Source organism: Vulpes lagopus, chromosome 6 (assembly GCF_018345385.1).
Source record: "Vulpes lagopus strain Blue_001 chromosome 6, ASM1834538v1, whole genome shotgun sequence".
Taxonomy (NCBI): Eukaryota; Metazoa; Chordata; class Mammalia; order Carnivora; family Canidae; genus Vulpes; species Vulpes lagopus.
The window spans coordinates 116840411-116849774 of NC_054829.1; positions in this window are offsets into that span (position 1 = coordinate 116840411).

Consider the following 9364-nt stretch of genomic DNA (forward strand, 5'->3'; position numbering starts at 1 on the left):
TTAGAGTCACCCTCTGGAACTTTACAAAGCCATTAATGACTCATTTAAGTTCAGAGCAGTCCGTGGCTCGCTAGTTCATGCTATCATTCACCTCTAAAAGGCTCTGTTACGTGAGGGGAAAGCAATGGTGGGTCAAAGGGGTCCAGGGTCTCTCAGGGTGCCAACACCTTGCAGTCCCCAAATGGCAGGGTTTCCATGAGTATAGCTTTCCAGGCCCACAAACTTTTGTCAGGTTAACAAGAGATAATCATCAGAGGAATTAACTCTTAATTTGTACTAACCAAATTCACAGAGAATTGTGTAAACCAAGATGCTATTTCATATTTGTAACATAACTCTACTAGAAAAAAACAATACTCACATGAAGTGAACCAAGAATTATTTTCTCCAGTGTCTGAAAGTCTCTGGGAAGCTAGAAATATTGCTTGTTGGATGAATTGAAGCCAAGGGACCTCTCTGATGCAGCACTGGCCAGATACCTCCGTCAGAACAGTGCGCAACACCCACCACTAACCAGGAAGGTCAGCTCTTTGCTCACTTCTGTGTTAATTAATTAGACACTGCTTTGCTTTTACTCAATTATATTTCATACTTTGTCTCTGGTGACAGCATCCCATAGCTGCTCTGAATGTTAACGTACTGATTTGGGAGACATCTCCCCTGGGGTGATATCTAATAACCACAGTCACCACTTTGTGATGTTTGCTAAACCCCCCAGAACTTAACCTTATATTCAGGTTCTGGAAGCAACAGATCAGTCTCCTATGGACCAACTAGAAATTCTCCCTTCCATGATGAAAGAATGATAAAAAGGAGGTATCTATCAGCTTCCAAAATATACTTGTAGTGTAGTCAGATAAGTATTAGACTTAAAACTAGGAGAACTTTTTCATAATCTAACTTTGCCCCTGTGTGACATTGGGCAAGTCACTTAACTTCTCTGAAATCTGTTTATCTGTAGAATGTATTCTTAAAGAGACTTTGAGGTTTAAATATGCATTCTTGGGACGCCTGGGTGGCTCAGAGTTTGAGCGCCTGCCTTTGGCTCAAGGTGTGATCCTGGATTCCCAGGTTCAAGTCCCACATCAGGCTCCTTGCATGCAGCCTTTTTCTCTGTCTGCCTGTGTCTCTGCCTCTCTCTCTCTCTCTCATGAATAAATAAATAAAATCTTTAAAAAAATAAATATGCATTCTTATAACCTAACTCAATATAAACTGCATGCAAATATCTAGGAAAATACATCAAGCATTTGAAACTTCATTATAAAGGAGTTTTGTGAGATTTCTGTCCCTTTCCTAGCTTTACAATTTTAGCGGCTCTCCTTTGTGCTCCTTCCTCCCTTGCCCTTCTTATAGTGATTAGAAATAATGCCCATGAACGAAAACGGTCAATGTGCCTATCTTAGAGATGAGAGCAATAGGAAAGGAGAGTACTAGGCAAGATGTATTTCGCTTCTCAAGATGCTTGGAGGAGAAAAGAACCCAGACAGATGAAGATAATAATGACAAAAAATAATAGTAGATTTGATGTAGTGCTTTACCCTTTTAAATGGTTACTGACCCTTGTGGGCCACTTCTAAGAATGGCAGGGCTACTATATCCCACATGGATTTGCTGGCCTAAGGGAGCAGAGCCAAGCCCAACCTAGGGAGAGTCAAGAGTAAGCAACAGATGATTGTAGACCACAGTACCCTTCTGTCAGCCTCCTTTGAAGTGTGTGTGTGTCATTTGTTCCAAATCATGTTGTCAAGCTCTTATTATGATTGCCAGATATTTTACTTTAGTATTTTGTTTACATAGAGCAATATTTCTCAACTTTGGCTTCAAATAAGAATCAGCTGGGGAGCTATTATGACTGCTAATGTCCTGACCACATCCACAGATTTTAATTAGTCTGAGATTAGGGCGCCAGGCATTGGTAGTGTTAAGAGCTCCCCAGGTGATTGGAACATGTAGCCAAGACTGAGAACCATTGACATGAAGTGATCATTTTTCCTTTGCTCAATGGTCTTCAATCCCTGACTGTGCTTTTAGTATCACTTGGGGAGGCTTTAGACAAATTAAATCAGAAGCTCTGGAATTGGGGCCTGGGTATATGGGTTTTTAAAGCTTCCTCTATGATTATGATGTGCCACCAGAATTGGTCACTGCTATAACTTAAATAGTATATGAAGAGACGGTCTTTTTAATACAAAATAGTTGCTATCCTTCCTTGGGGAAACTGAATCCACATGTTAGGGGAAATACACAGTTGCAATTTGGCAAAAATATGAAAAATCTTGCACTAAGCTCCTAGTTAAGGAGATAATGTAGGAAAAAAGCACAGAGATAAGGAAAAATAAAAGATAACAAATCTCCATGCATTATTTTGTATGATACAACTTGAATTCCTAAAATACAAGATATAATCAACTTTAATTCATCGATCTTCTAAAGAAGGATCATTCCTTGCAGAGTATCGATCATAGATCATATCTATCATTAAAGACTACTTCTTCATGCCAAGCGTGATAAGGAGCATTTTACAGGCACTGGTTCACATAATCTTCACAGCAGTTCTGTGAAGCAGGCTCTATTATTATCCTCATTTTACAAATAAACTGAGACACAGAATCTACGTGTCTTGCCCAAGTTATACAGCTACTTCAGAGGTATAGTTTGGCGGTGGATCTTGAGAGACCCTAATGGCAGCCAGTGATCTCTGAAGAAGGGCAGAGGCACAGACAGGAAGGTACAATATAGTGCAAGAGGAATATCTTAGAATTTCTACTACCTATATTTTTTTTGTAATTTTAACTTTTTTCTTTATGTTATATAATTTATATATATTAGTTTGGTAGGATACATATGCATATATATATAAATATGCATATTTTGGGTCATACATTCAAAAAAGTTTGAATATCACTTCTCTAGAAGCTAATGGGTACACAAATAACAAACACAAATATACAAATTTTGTATATGGCAGGAATCTAGGAGCAAATTATTCATTTGTGGGTGAAAATCAGGGGCTCCTGGCTGGCTCAGCAAGAATCATGGGACCTTTGATCCCAGGGTCCTGAGTTTGAGCCCCCCCTTGGGTGTAGAGATCACATAAACAAACAAACAAACAAACAAACAAACAAATGTATGTTTAAAAAACAATAATAAAGTGTGAAAATCGAATGAATTTTGGTTAGCTCTATCTTCTATATGTAACAGCATTGAGACTTTAAAAATATATATTTTAGTGACATACCCTCAAACATTTTGAAATATGTTTCAATGAGCCATTCTAAAAACTCTAGTTTCTTTGTTATTTTTAAATGAGTTTTTGCCTGTGAACTTTTAGCAATATGTTTTTATGGAGCTTTTTAGAGACCTTAGGTCTTTACTTAAATTAGATTTTTTTTTTTTTTAAGATTTTATTTATTCATGAGAAACACAGAGAGAGAGAGAGAGAGGCAGAGACACAGGCAGAGGGAGAAGCGGGCTCCATGCAGGGAGCCCGACGTGGGACTCGTGGGACTTGTGGGACTCAATCCCGGGTCTCCAGGATCACACCCCGGGGCCAAAGGCAGGCGCTAAACCGCTGAGCCACCCAGGGATCCCCAAACTAGATTATTTTTTAAACCGTTTTTAGATTGACCTGTGGGGTAATCTATGTTGTACAAGTAGCAAGCATGCTGACTTACCTGAGCCCCTTTGTGACTTTACTTCCAGACTCCTACCTCTGTCATCTGACTGTATCATTGATCAATTTTATTACATGTTCTGGCACTTCCATTCTTCCTAAGTACTTTTATTTCTTTTCTCATAACCAGACCCTATTCTTTTTTTTCTTTAACTATGTACTACCTTGTTCTCTTCCCTATTTACACTTCCATCCTGGGAGTTGTTTTTGTTTCGTTTTGCTTTTTAAAGCACATTCATCGAGTCCCACATTGGGCTCCCTGCATGGAGCCTGCTTCTCCCTCTGCTTGTGTCTCGGCCTCTCTCTCTCTCTGTCTCTCATGAATAAATAAAATCCTAAAAAAAAAAAAAAAAAAAAAACCACATTCATCCTTAAATTCTTTCCATTATTCTTCAAGAACATTTTTAGAGTAAGCTCTTACTCTCTTTTCCCCCTACACATCAGAGTAACCATTATTAATATTTGGTGTGCAGTTTTCTGAGGCCTCGGCTATGTATATGGATGTATATGTGTTTTTTTCTAATTAATAAGTCAGCTCATACTAAGCATACTGCCATAAAATCTACTTCTGTCAAGTAATATATTAAGAGATTCCCCCACACTATTAGAGTTCAGTAAAATAATTATAATGGCATCATATTATCCCAGTATAATAACCTACTATAATTTATTTAACCCATATCCTATCATTTAGTTCAATTCAGCTTGGTTAGTGTTATAAACAAAGCTATAAAAAATGTATTTGTATTGAATCTTACCTCTTATTCTTTATTATATCCTTTGGATAAATTCTTACAGATAGACATTGGGTCAACAGTTAGGTGGACATTTTAGCATTTCTCATATATTTTTGCCATATTGTTCTTTTAAAAGCCTCCACAAATTAAAGTGTCATTTCCATGGCCATTGTCAACACTTATTATTAAAATAATAAGGATCTTATTATTAAAATTTTGACTAATTTGTGAGAAAATGTGATCTCGTCTTACATAATCTTCAAGAAAGAACAGTGGTCTCCTTTATATCTCTAATGTTTGTAAAATATCTATATTTTCCTTTGATTTTCTTCCTTTGGTGTTATGTTTAGAAAGATCTTCTCGGGCAGCCCCAGTGGCACAGTGGTTTGGCGCCGCCTGCAGCCCAAGGTGTGGTCCTGGATACCCAGGATCGAGTCCCATGTCGGGCTCCCTGCATAGAGCCTGCTTCTCCCTCTGCCTGTGTCTTTGCCTCTCTCTCTCTCTCTCTGTGTCTCTCGTGAATAAATAAATAAAATATTTTTTAAAAAATAAGAAAGATCTTCTCTACTCCCAAGATTATGTTGCAATCACCTATACAGACTTCTAGTAATTTTATGGTCTTGTTCATCTTTCACATTTAAAAATTAATCCAGGGAGGCCTGGATGGCTCAGGGTTGAGAGTCTGGTGTTGCCAAGAAACATTTTCATTGCTTTCTAATTATGGATTTATAGTGTTCAGTGTTCAATGGTCTGCCATTCTTTTTTACAAACATAGCACCACATACTGTTGGAAAAGGAACCCTATAGAAGCTTGTCAGACCAACAGGAATGAGAATGAAGGCAGCATCCCCGTGATAAAAGTCTTCTCATGCTGTATTGAGAGCCACTCCCCGCAAAGAAATGTTTTAAAACACACCTTTGCTTTATAAGGGTCATCAGAGCTTTACTTTGGAAAAACCTTAAAGATTTCTTCTTTCTTTTGACCTGTAGGTGGCAAACTTCCACTCTTATCCTCTTTTACAATTTTGACCTGCTCATTTAAAGTCAACAAAATGAAAGGTGAGATTATTTTAGTATGGGTTAGCATAAATATGAAAGTGAAGAGATTTAAAGTAAAAATAAAAGGCAGTTCCTTTTTTATATTGTATGTTTTGAGATGACTAGAGACAAGGGTCATAGTCCCAGCTCTGCTGTTAATTAACTAGCTGTGACTTTGGGAAGGTAATTCAAGTTCTCTTGGCCTCTGTTTTCTCACCTTTAAATCACAAAGTAGAATGAGGTCATCCCTATTATACTTTCCAGCTCTAAATTTTATGATTCTTGTTATCAGTTTAAATCCCTGACAGATTTGGAGTGATAGTGAAATGCATTTGAAAGGGAGTAAAAATGTCAAATTGTTCTTTCAGAAATTCTGAAAAAATTCTTAAAAGATTATAATGCTGGGACTTCTGGGTGGCTCAGTGGTTGAGCGTCTGCCTTTGGCTCAGATCGTGATGCCGGGGTCCTGGATCGAGTCCCACACCAGGCTCCTCACACAGAGCCTGCTTCTCCTCCCTCTGCCCATGTCCCTGACTCTCTGTGTCTCTCTTTAATGAATAAATAAAATCTTTTAAAAAAAGATTAAAATGATTAAACCAGACGTTAAAGTTGATTACAAAAGCTTTAGTGCATGAGGGTTTCAAAAACTGGCCAATTATAGATTGAAACCTTTATAATGACTTATTTTATTACAAACCAGAAGTTATATAACAGTGAACTAGCTTTTTTTTTTTTTTTTTTTTTTTTTGAGTTGGCTGGACACCCAGCTCAGAGCCCAGTGCAGGGCTTGAACTTACAACCCTGAGATCAAGACCTGGGCTGAAACCAAGTTGGATCTTTAACTGAGCCACCTAGGCACCTCATAACTTTTTCAATGATATGAAAAAGAATTAACTTAGATCTATTGTCATTGCAGCCATATCCATAAATTACAATGGGTTCAAAAGAAGTAAGTTGTAAATCTTCAAGAAACCAGAATATAAAATATAAAACCCAAAGAAACCAGAATAACATATTCATCCCTTTTGTGGGTGGGAGATAAATTAGTGGATATTAAAAAAGAAAGGATGCCATTGAACACAAGATACATTTTTCCATACTACAAGAATAAAAACATTTTGAAATGACAGGAAAAACTGAATGTGACGCACTATTAAAAGCTTACTATTTAAAAAAAAAAAGCTTACTATTTTAAATGTATAAATATGTATAATCCAGGCAGCAGCGTACCCTAAACTCAGGTTAAATCTGACCCAAATCTTAAACCCAGTTACTCTGATATCAAAAACACTGGCTCTGTGGGTGGAGTGTGAGACTCTTGTTCTTGGGATTGTGTGTTCAAGCCCTATGTTGACGGTGGAGATCAATTAAAAAATTAAAAAGACTACTCAGAATTTGATTGTGCCCTCCCAAATACACACACACACACACACACACACATATTTTTGCTGCTCTCTGCCTTCTATATTTTATTGGCAAACTATTTTTTTCTTTCTTCTTTCCACCCTTTACTTCTCTAAACTTAGCGTCTACAACTAATCTACCCATTCATATTATGTACTTCATGCATTTTTAAAAGTACTTTAAGATCTGAATAAGTTTTAGAGCAGATATCAAAACATGTAGCGTTGACTTTTCACTATTTCCTCATTATACTCTTCTTTCTTGCTTTGCCTCTTTCATTCCCCCATCCTTCTTAATAAAGTTATCCCTAGTCTCAAAATAGCTCTTCTTATATTTGCCCTTGACTACAAACTCCCATTTTCCAAAGAAGCCAGTGCTCCCTAAGAGGATAATAGTAAATAAAACTTCCTCCATCTAATTCCATCCATGAATTGGCATTTAAGTTACCATTTGAAAAAGAAGAAACAGTTTTCACAAGGAGACATGGAAAAATGAACAACTTTGGTCCAATAATAACAGTATACAGCAAAGCAAATTTAAAGCAGCATTGTAGACTAAAATAGAGAATATATGAAAGAACTCAGAGTTGGTGATTATGCAGAAAAGCCTGCATTACGTAGATTGCAGGAGAAAATGCAAATAAGTTCAACTCTATATTGTTCTTGTCCAAAGGTATTAATAGTAGTATTATAAAAAACAGAAACAAACCAAGTATTCAGCAATGAGGTTAGTTAGTCAAATACAATATTTTAGTATAATAGAATGAGCCCTATTAGACTGCTGTAAAAACATCTAGTATATATTTTATTTCAACATGTGAACAAATTTATAAATAGTGAAAAATTAAAAAACAGAACGCAAGGTAAAATGAACTTTATGGCTAGGTAAGTAAAAGCAATAGCAAAGATTGGAATCCAGAGAAATGTAAATGATTTCATTTCTTATTTATAAAATTAAGTTTCAATTTTTAGAAATGACATAAGTCTATTAGTCCTAAATAGTCTCTCTTGTATTATACCTCTATATACACTAAGACCAATTGCTCAAGTCTATTTGAATTGATTCTAGTAGTTTGAACTATCTCCAAAAGAATTTTTTTCCTTTTAGGATTAAGTTAAATTTTTCTAATGTGTTAATTGAATCTAAGAATGAATTAAGTATCTTTAAAAGTTTATTTGTATGTGACACTCTAAAACTTATCTGACCAGCACTGCTCAAAACTGTAAATATTATAAAAACCAAAAAACAAACAAAAAAAACCCAAGGGAAGTCTGAAAAATAGTCACAGCCCACAGGAGTATAAGGAGACAAATCTGAACAAAGTATGGATTCTGGATTCTAGTTATAATTACATATAAATACTGGCTCATTAGTTGTAATACATGTGCCATACTAATAATTATATTATAATAGGGGAAACTAGATATAGCAAACTAGATAGATACTGGGCTATTTTCACAATTTTTCTGTGCATCTAAACTATCCTAAAATTAAAATTTTGCTTTAGAAATGTTCGTATGTTTAGACAACTATAATCTCATGTAATGTATTGAATTAATGTACTAAATAACAGAACCTACTTTACTGTTAGTGACCAATTGATAAGATGAAAAATTACCAGGTCATATTTATAATCATGCAGTAGATCAAGAGAGCATTTTAATAAGGGAAGATATCTTTCAAAAATGAGAATGACACGTTATTATTAAGAGCTGAGGATGTGAAGAGTACTGTATATAAAGCACTGTCTTTGCCCTGGGTATGTATAAACTATCTCCAGCAGGACCAGATGATAGAAATACATTCCAAGGGCACAATTGCAACTCTAGCTTCTAAAAGAATGTTCTTATTTATCAATTTGTAAAGTTGTTACTATTATACTACAATATATAATGAAGTCTGTTTCAGACTGTTTTGGGATGTCTCTTCCTTTTCTGATTTTTTTTCCTTTTCCATTTTGTTTGCCGTTTTTCTTGGCAATTGCATTTTCAAAATTTCCCAATATGTTTATCTGGTGATGTGAAGAAGATTCTTTGTACGTTGTCCACTACGAGTGAAAAAGCAAATTGCAAATTTCAGAGTCTGTTGACAACCCTGAGACTGGATTGATGTCTAAAAAAAGAGACCTGTTTCCTGTGCTAACCTCAGAGCAGGAGGTGGAAAAGGCTACTTCCCAATAGGTTTTCACTTTGGACCAATATCAAATTAAAAGAAATGAGGCAGATGTAATATATTTTGTCTCTCATCACTCTAATTAAATCACACATGAAAATAGTTTCTTTTTAATGTATTAAAAAGAATGTATTAAACTGGCATTTGTTTTTTCTCGTTTAGAAGCAATAGAAGCCTCTGTTGATGAAGTCATTTATTTTTTTAGAAATAATTATTGGTTTCCTGCAGTATTTCTGAAACTACCTTATAAGAAGCACATGGGTCACTTGTCAAAATGCAGATTCTCACTGTTTCAAGAATCTAATTCAGTATGCCTGAGGGCCCAAGAGACTGTGTA